This window comes from Solea senegalensis, linkage group LG16, assembly GCF_019176455.1.
Source record: "Solea senegalensis isolate Sse05_10M linkage group LG16, IFAPA_SoseM_1, whole genome shotgun sequence".
In the NCBI taxonomy this organism is placed as follows: domain Eukaryota; kingdom Metazoa; phylum Chordata; class Actinopteri; order Pleuronectiformes; family Soleidae; genus Solea; species Solea senegalensis.
The window spans coordinates 8476188-8484230 of record NC_058036.1 but is presented as its reverse complement, the minus strand read 5'-3'; positions in this window follow the sequence as shown (position 1 = coordinate 8484230).

Here is an 8043-nt window from a genome sequence, read left to right as displayed (position 1 = left end):
CGACTTCATTAAAGCTCGACTTTATTTCGGGAGTCACGAGGAGGAATGTCAGAGGCAGTGTGTGACATGATAATGAAGCTCATGAAGAGTTAATGCTCTTTCTACAGTACTGGACTCCCTTTGATTGAAAGAAATAGTCATTTAAAAGTTGGGAGCTTGAGTTATTAAAGTTGTAATTCCTAGAATCCTGAAAGGTACAGTGTGTAAAATTGAGTTGCATGTTGCAGCTGAATATCCCTCACTTTCCCCTTTCTTTCTAATGCGTTTCCATTATACAGTACACTACTCGGTTTGGTATCAGGCACGTTGTTTTCGCGATCGCCAGCTTTCAGCAGTGCCGTCGCTAAACACACCATACTTCACCGTTAAATATTGAGATTTTAGAAATTTCCTTGCTAAATGTTCAGGTTTTTTAGTCTTTTTAACTGATCGGCATTGTTCGTTTGGATCCTTGTGTCAGATCATTAGTCTTCCAGTGACGACACTTTCTGACCAATCAGTGGCCAGCAGTCTGTCGACATCATGTTTTAGTATTGGCTCAGCTCACTTGGAACCTCATCAGAGCAGGTACTAAAAAAAGGTTTGATAACCTATGTAGCGTTCATTTAACTTCAAAACTCAAAAGATATTTAGTTTGTCCTTCGCTGGTTATTGTAAAACATGGTGGTCCAATTGGGTGATTGTACAAAAGTACTTGAAATGAAAATAATTTCACCTAAATTTTACCCACTGGACCTTGAAATCAATCCTGATTAATTTGGTATAGTTTATTACAGATCCCAGATATCCAAAACAAACTCCACCATATTATGAACAACGGTTCATAGTCGCCTTTCCTTCTTGTGTCATCACTCCCTGTCTTTGCTCGTTTTGGAGACACTTTTTTTTTTTTTTTAGATGAAGAATCCCAGTGCAAACCAAGGTCTCAACAAAGTAGTTTTAGCTGTGCCACAGTCCAGGGCCCAGCTCATTCGGTGGCTGTTATGAGGGCAGATTGCGTCAGAGCACCATGACCTTACTGTTCCATTTTTAATGCCCCTTCAAATTCGGCCAACAAGACCATCCATCCATCCCCTTTCAACAAAGGATAAACTTGGATTCTTCTCAGCCCAAACTATCTCAGGCTTCATAGTTTTTGCCATTTCGGTATTTTAAAGCAAATGACATCACATAACAAGACTGAAATTAAAGAGGAGTACGTTCTAAATTATAAAGTACTAGGCTTTGACTTAAGTAAATTGCTGATGTGTCATGTTTCACATAAAATTTGATGTTGATTCTGTTTACCGTAACTAAACAGAGACAAACATCAACAACAAGAGAAAGTTACACACTGAGTCTTAAGTTATGTGTCTTTTTTTTATCAATGCCATGTCAAGCTCCAGCTCTGTTGCTAAGCTATAGCTTTAAAGACAAGCCGTTGATGATATAAAATACATCGCCTTCTGCACACAGCTACAATTGACAACTACGTAAACTTTATCCGAACGAGACATACTGAACACTTGTACCCAGTTTAATCGAGCTGAGGCCATAGTCTGACTAAGACAAGACTAAGACTAAGACAGGCGATCGGACAACTTGCAGAGGAGAAGCTTTATTTTATTTATTGGCGGCGTCTGACTCCGTGTCCGTAGGTGGTGCTGTATCTCTATAAGATAGGGTTTCATACCTGCTGTACAAGAAAACCGAATTATTGTCATAGTCCGACTAACATGTGTGTTAATGAGGAAGCAGCAGAAAATGTGTGCATTAGCAGTTACCGTCTGTCTGTCTATATGTGAGTGTCTGTCTAGCTAGCAATGTTCTGTCGTCACCTTAGCAAGTCCTTGAAAATCCTAAGCGTAATAACTCCAACAATGCAAAGTTTTTCAGTACTTTTAAACCTCAACGTTATTGAAGTTAATGGCTTTTTACAGGTCGCAGATGTTGTGTTTGTCAGTATCTCTCCACTGAGCATAAACACAGCATGTTTCCCCCCACTTTTTTTTGCTAGCGCTGAGCTAACTGTCAAAGCAGCATTGATTGTATCAACATGCAATTAAATGGTAATGCAGTGATGCATTGTTATTGTCGGAAGCGCCGCGTGAACAGTCCCTTTAATTATCTCTGATTGTGATTACAAGCTTGCATATTTTCATCGCGCATGGTTATCTTTATATTACATTGTTGGCTCAACTTCCCATGAATCCAGACAATGGTGGAAGAGCAGTGTGTTCTTTCGGCACCGCCTCCTAACGTTTGAGGTCAAAGGGGATTATCGCGGTGTTCTACAGTAGTTAGCGGTAGGATGTGAGGCGGCGTGTTGTTGATTTACCGTGTCTTTGTTCCTTTCTTCAAGGACGGAGCGGTGAAGTAGGGCTAGTTCAGCCATCGCTGCTGCTGCTGTATTCATATCCACATTTCCTCAGCTTTATGCAGAGCAGATAGCCGGGTTAGGGGGCAGCCGTGCACAGGGAATGACAATAGAGAAGGTTGGCGTATTGTTATCAAATTAGATTCATTCGTCTGCTCCGAAGGCAATCGTGATGCTGCTTTTAAACAAAAACATTCCATTTCGTCAGCCTGATGTGATTTATGTTACGATCCCCCCCCCCTGTGCCAGACTGGGGTCATCTGAAGGACGGGGACCCGTCGCTGAGCCACTGTCACGCACGTTTTTTGTCCAAAAAAAACACCGAAACACGCCTTGAGTGCGTCTCCGTGCTGTCGGTGGCCTCACTGTTGAAGGCAAGTCACAGAGAGATTGTTGTCTAGTAACGGTTACCATGGCACACTCTGTCAAGGGCTTCGGTGTAATGGATTTAAATTGAACTGTTGAATCTCGAGCTGGGAGAGGCAGAGAAAGGGATAGTGGGGAAGAGGCTGCGGTGGAGGAGGAGGAGGAGAAGAAGGAGGGAGCGACAGAAATAGTCTGACAGAGGAGGAGAGAGAGAGACACACACACAGTCAACCAAAGAGACAATGAGCCCCAGAATGAGAAGAGAGAAGGGGGGAGTCGCTCTGAAAGCCCTCACCATCTGTGATGAGAAGGTGGAAGAGCTGTAATTGTTCCTGAGAGCATGTGTGTGTGTGTGTGTGTGTGTGAGTGTGAGGCTGCTCCCAGTGCAGAGGAATGGATGAGGTACCTGTTACCGGCCACAGCAGCGGCACACTACAGTATCAGTCCTGTTTTAACGCACAGGTCAGAGCCAGCAGGGGCCGCTGACCTTCTACGTGGCCGCTCATTAATGTTGGTGTCAGTGGTGACCTTCTCATACTCTGGCCTCACACCTGACCCTGTAGAGATTAATGCCAAACACAAATAGAGTGGAAAATGGATGGAAAGTCTTCGTGTTTCTGGAGCGTGCTGTATAGTGTTTTGTGCGTCTTTGGAGAGGAGTGTCAGTATGGATGTGATGTGGCGGCGGCTTTTGAACGGAGCATCCTCTCTTCATCTCCTGCGTGAGCGAACTACTGAAGTTCAAGTTCAAAAAGTAAAAAATTATTCAGTTTTAAGGATTTCTTTGTTATATGGAGCAAAGAAAGCAGAAAATAGTCACAATTAAGAAGCTGAAAAATCATAATAGTTAAAAACAAAAGTCAAACTGATTAATTGATGATCAAAATAGTTGATGATTGATGATCCCTATTACTCACTATTTCTAGAATAAACAGCAGTTTACAGTCTTTGAAGGGGTTATTTTTGTGTCAACAAAGAGACTAAAGGAGGTTGAGTCATTTGCTTTAATGCTATGGTGTCACAGATGTTCTGGAGGACGTCTCATGTAGGAACAAAATTCTTTAAATACACGTGATAAAATACTCCGTCTCGCACCCAGAGGCTGAGACGTGAGAGTATTAACAAAAGCAAAAGTCACTTGCACTGCAGTCCTCAGTGGGAAATGGACAATAACGTCGCAGATCTCAGCGCCGCCGTATGATAAGTGGGGCTTCAGAAAGATCCTCAGGGCTTTGCCTATGTGCAAAACCGAGGAGATGACGCAGAGGCGGCCGTGGCACCTGTGCACCTCGACCATGAGGGCTGTTAATCAACAGTGATGTCAGAGCGGAGGCTGCACTTCATCACGCTGAGGAGACGAGAGAGGCTTCGTGAGAAACCACACGACTGTATCGGTGGCAGTCGCTGGTCTTGGAAACAGGGGTAGCTCATTTCTTATTTATAAGGACACGTGATAATTATGTAAAACTGGAATGCTATAATAGTGTCATTTATTCTACAGTGGAAGTGCAAAATTCACACAGAACTGAGGCAGAAAAGGCTCCGCTGTCGTGTTCTTTCTGTTCTTTACGTCTAATTCTCTTTGTTGCCCCCAAATAAAATCAGAAGAAGAAGAAAAGTTAGTAATGGTCTGTATTAGGGATGTTCGATATTGGCTTTTTTACCGATATTTTTATGCCGATATTGTCTAACACTTAATTTCCAATTCCGATATGAACCGATACCGAGATGCTTAAGCCTCATTACTGCCACCTACAGAGCGCATTCAAATCGTAGGCTGTATATGAAGAGTGGATCTAGAAACAGATTACTGCTGCAGTCATCTAAAAGTGTAGTGGAGTGAAAAAAAGGTTGTGTCATGACTTGTGTACTGTGTAATTACACGTATGTGTGTGTCTGTGTGTGTGTGTGAGAGAGACCTACTCTGATGACATTATCAGGGACGCTGATCTGCTCTGTAATTGCCTGCTGCCGATGCAGCAGTGACACACTATTAACAAGTAGATAGAGCTCATCTCCACTTGATCCTCACAGCACAGTCACAGAGAGTCCAGCGTCACATCTGGACTCAGCCACTCACAGACCGACAGTGGAAGAGGCCCTAACTAAGTCAGCAACTAACATATTTCACAGAATCTCAAGCTTTTGTTCTAACACTGAGACAGAAACCAGAAATAAAGCTTTTTGTACACAGTTTTTTGCAGACACATGTTCCCAACGATTGGAACCTGGATCCTTGGTGCATTCAGTTACAATGAACTCGAACTTTGACCACTGAAGTCATCGTCCTTGTGTCCAAGTGAAGGATTCCCTCGTGCGTTCCTGAGATATCATGTTCCCAATGCAAAAATTGTTTTTTTTATGAGCTCACATGACCTTGACATTTAATTTTGGCCACCAAAGTGCCAAATATGAAAGGGATTCTGTTTAAAATAATGCATTCGTAGCGCACGGAAGGTTTTTCTGAGGTTACAGTGAACTCAAACTTTGACAGTCGAAGTCTTCATCCTCTGTGTCCAAGTGAACGTCAGTGCCACATTTGAAAGGGTTCCCTCGTGCATGCCTGAAAAAAACTGTTGGGGGTTTTTTGACCTTGACATTTACTTTTGCAATTTACATCTTCAGACTGTCGTCAGCATGAGACGTAAAAGTGACTCTAATATTACAAAACATCAAGCTATTATTTGAAATTCAAATGTTTTACAAGAAATCAGTCCACTCACTGGGACACGATATAAAAATAAAAAAGAAAGTGTTGTGACTGGAAGACCAATTTCCCTGGCAGTGATTGTATTTGTTTACAGTAATCACCCTAATATCTCAAAATGAACATATTAAAGATGTATTGAATGCTGCACGTCGCGGTTGCTAATTAGCACAGCAAGATTCGAAAAGCATGGCTTTTCAGACGTTGGAAAACTCGAGTGAAATCACCCGGCATTCAGTTAAATCATCAGTTCATTCAGAGCAGCGGCGGGTCGCTGCCTCGGAGGATTAAATATGGCGAGTACTCAGCCTCTTGACTTCTCCTTCCGATTCCGCGCCGTCAGAAACATGGCTGCGGCGTAACAAGATGATGGACGCGTTACACAGCGTGCATATTGAAAGATAATAAAAGCGGCAGGAGCATCCATCTTTGTCAGGGTGTGTGCGTGTGCGTGTGTGTGTGTGTGTGTGCTGTGAGCTGTGCAGCGGTGCAGACCAGAGGCAGCGTTGTGTTCCTGGACTGTTATTATTTAACGTCGCTCTATGAGCTCTCCCTTTCTCCCTCTCTCCCCCTTCCTCTCCTCAATTCATACATCTTTCACCCATCATCCCACGCTTCCATCCCTCCATCCATTCACTCCTCCTCTCACATGTCAGCCATCCATCTGCCAAGTCCTCACGCCCTTGCTTCCTTATACGTGCGCCTCCTATAGACCCTTCATCCGTCCTCCCAATCCTCACAAGCCTCCCTAACTCTATAGCCATCCTTTCATCCCTGCTCTTGCCTGTCAGTGCATTCATTCTCTTATTCCCCTTTATCCATCTTTTCCTTTGTGTTCCTCCCACATTCTTGACTTTGGCTGTGGCTCAGTTGTCCAGTAGTGTCATGTTTTCCGTGTGACGTCAACAATGGTCGCACTAATGAAGAGGCGCACAATTAGCTGCCAAACGATGGACCCATCTTCTCCCGCATGACATTTTGTCATTCACCCACTCCGTGGACTTAATGAGACCAACACTCTCCAGACCAGTAGGTGGTGTGCTTTTGTTTTGCTTCAAAGAGATAGTTAAGAAGATGGTTACCATGGAAACTCCCTCGAGCTTGAGTGAAGAGGTTCACCAGTACCAAAACAATGATGTGCAACTAGAGAACATACGATTGAATATGCATGTGCAGAAGGACATTCTGACGCGGACTCATGTCCCCTGGACAAAAGAACGAGCCAGTCCATAAGGTTTACAGGGGACATCGAGACATCACCTGTCAACCCCGAGGATGAGTGGGAAATAATCCAGAGAGCAACTCAGTGAACCTCAAACTCCCTCATTTATACCTCCTTTCTTGGTTGTTGTGCGTGTGAATAAGAGGCACAGTGGAGCTCTTTTCTGCTTTGCTATAGCATTATTTAAGTACAGTCCATTTACCATTCCTCCATAACTCTCCTCCCTTCTCCGAGCTCATTATTCCTCCCCCCTACCTGCACCAATCCCTGTATCCTCCGATCCCTCCATCAATCACCCCTACATCTATCCATGTTCCCACTCTCTATCTCCTCATAAATCCATTTGCTGTTACTCCACTCTCGATACTGTACCTGCACATCCCATTCTTTCCTTAATTTCCCTCCCAACTTCCTCCATAACTACTTCTTCCATCCGTTCATTCGTTGCTTCATCCCTCCGTTTATCGGTTTCTCCTCTATCCACCAGATTTCCCTTCATCTATTTGATGTCAGTCTCACATTTGTCCGTCCATATTCTTAAAGGAGTACTTTGCATTCGGCCCATATCTACCTCTTCCTTCATCCCTCGATTCATCCTCCCTCTCTCTTCTCTTCTCCTATACCTTGCTTCACCCTTTATTTTTATTCGTTTTTTGCCTTGCATCTCTTTTCTCCTTAATTCAAGTATCTCTGGTCCTTTTTAGCTGCAGGAGTTTGCAGCTTTTCCCACAATCCACCAGATTCAGTTTTATTTAGAATTTAGAATTTGCTATTTTTGCACACACACACACACAGCATGTATCTGCACCTGGGGAGTAATGGGAGTTGGGGTCACTCCATTCCAAGGATTGGAACCGGCCCAATTCCTTTCATGGGCATTGATTTAGGTATTTTATGTTATTTCACCAGGAAAGAGCACGTTATAATTGAAAAACTATTTTTCATGCAACAAGGTTAAAAACAAACAAACAATTTGCCAATGACACCATCGTTTATTTGACTTGAAGTAGTAAAGATGCTAAAAACCTCTCAAACTTGTTGATAAAATGCAGTAGTCAATGCATTTGTATGATCAATATTATGATTCTACACTCACTGGCTACTTTATTAGGTACACAGGACACCTAATTGTCTTCTTCTGCTGCTGTAGCTCATCCGCCTCAAGGTGGATGAGCTATGATGTGTTGTGTGGGCAGAGCAACTTATAATAGTTTTGTTTTTTTCATTAGTTTTAGTTTTTTTGTTTTTAAAATTAGTTTAATTTGTTTTTAGATTGTTTTTTCTATTTATTATTAGTTGTTATTCTTTGTAAATGCTTAGCCTTAGTGTAGTTTTCATGAGTTTTAGTGTTAGAGATGGTTCTCTGCACATGAAGTGGTTGCTGTTGCCTGT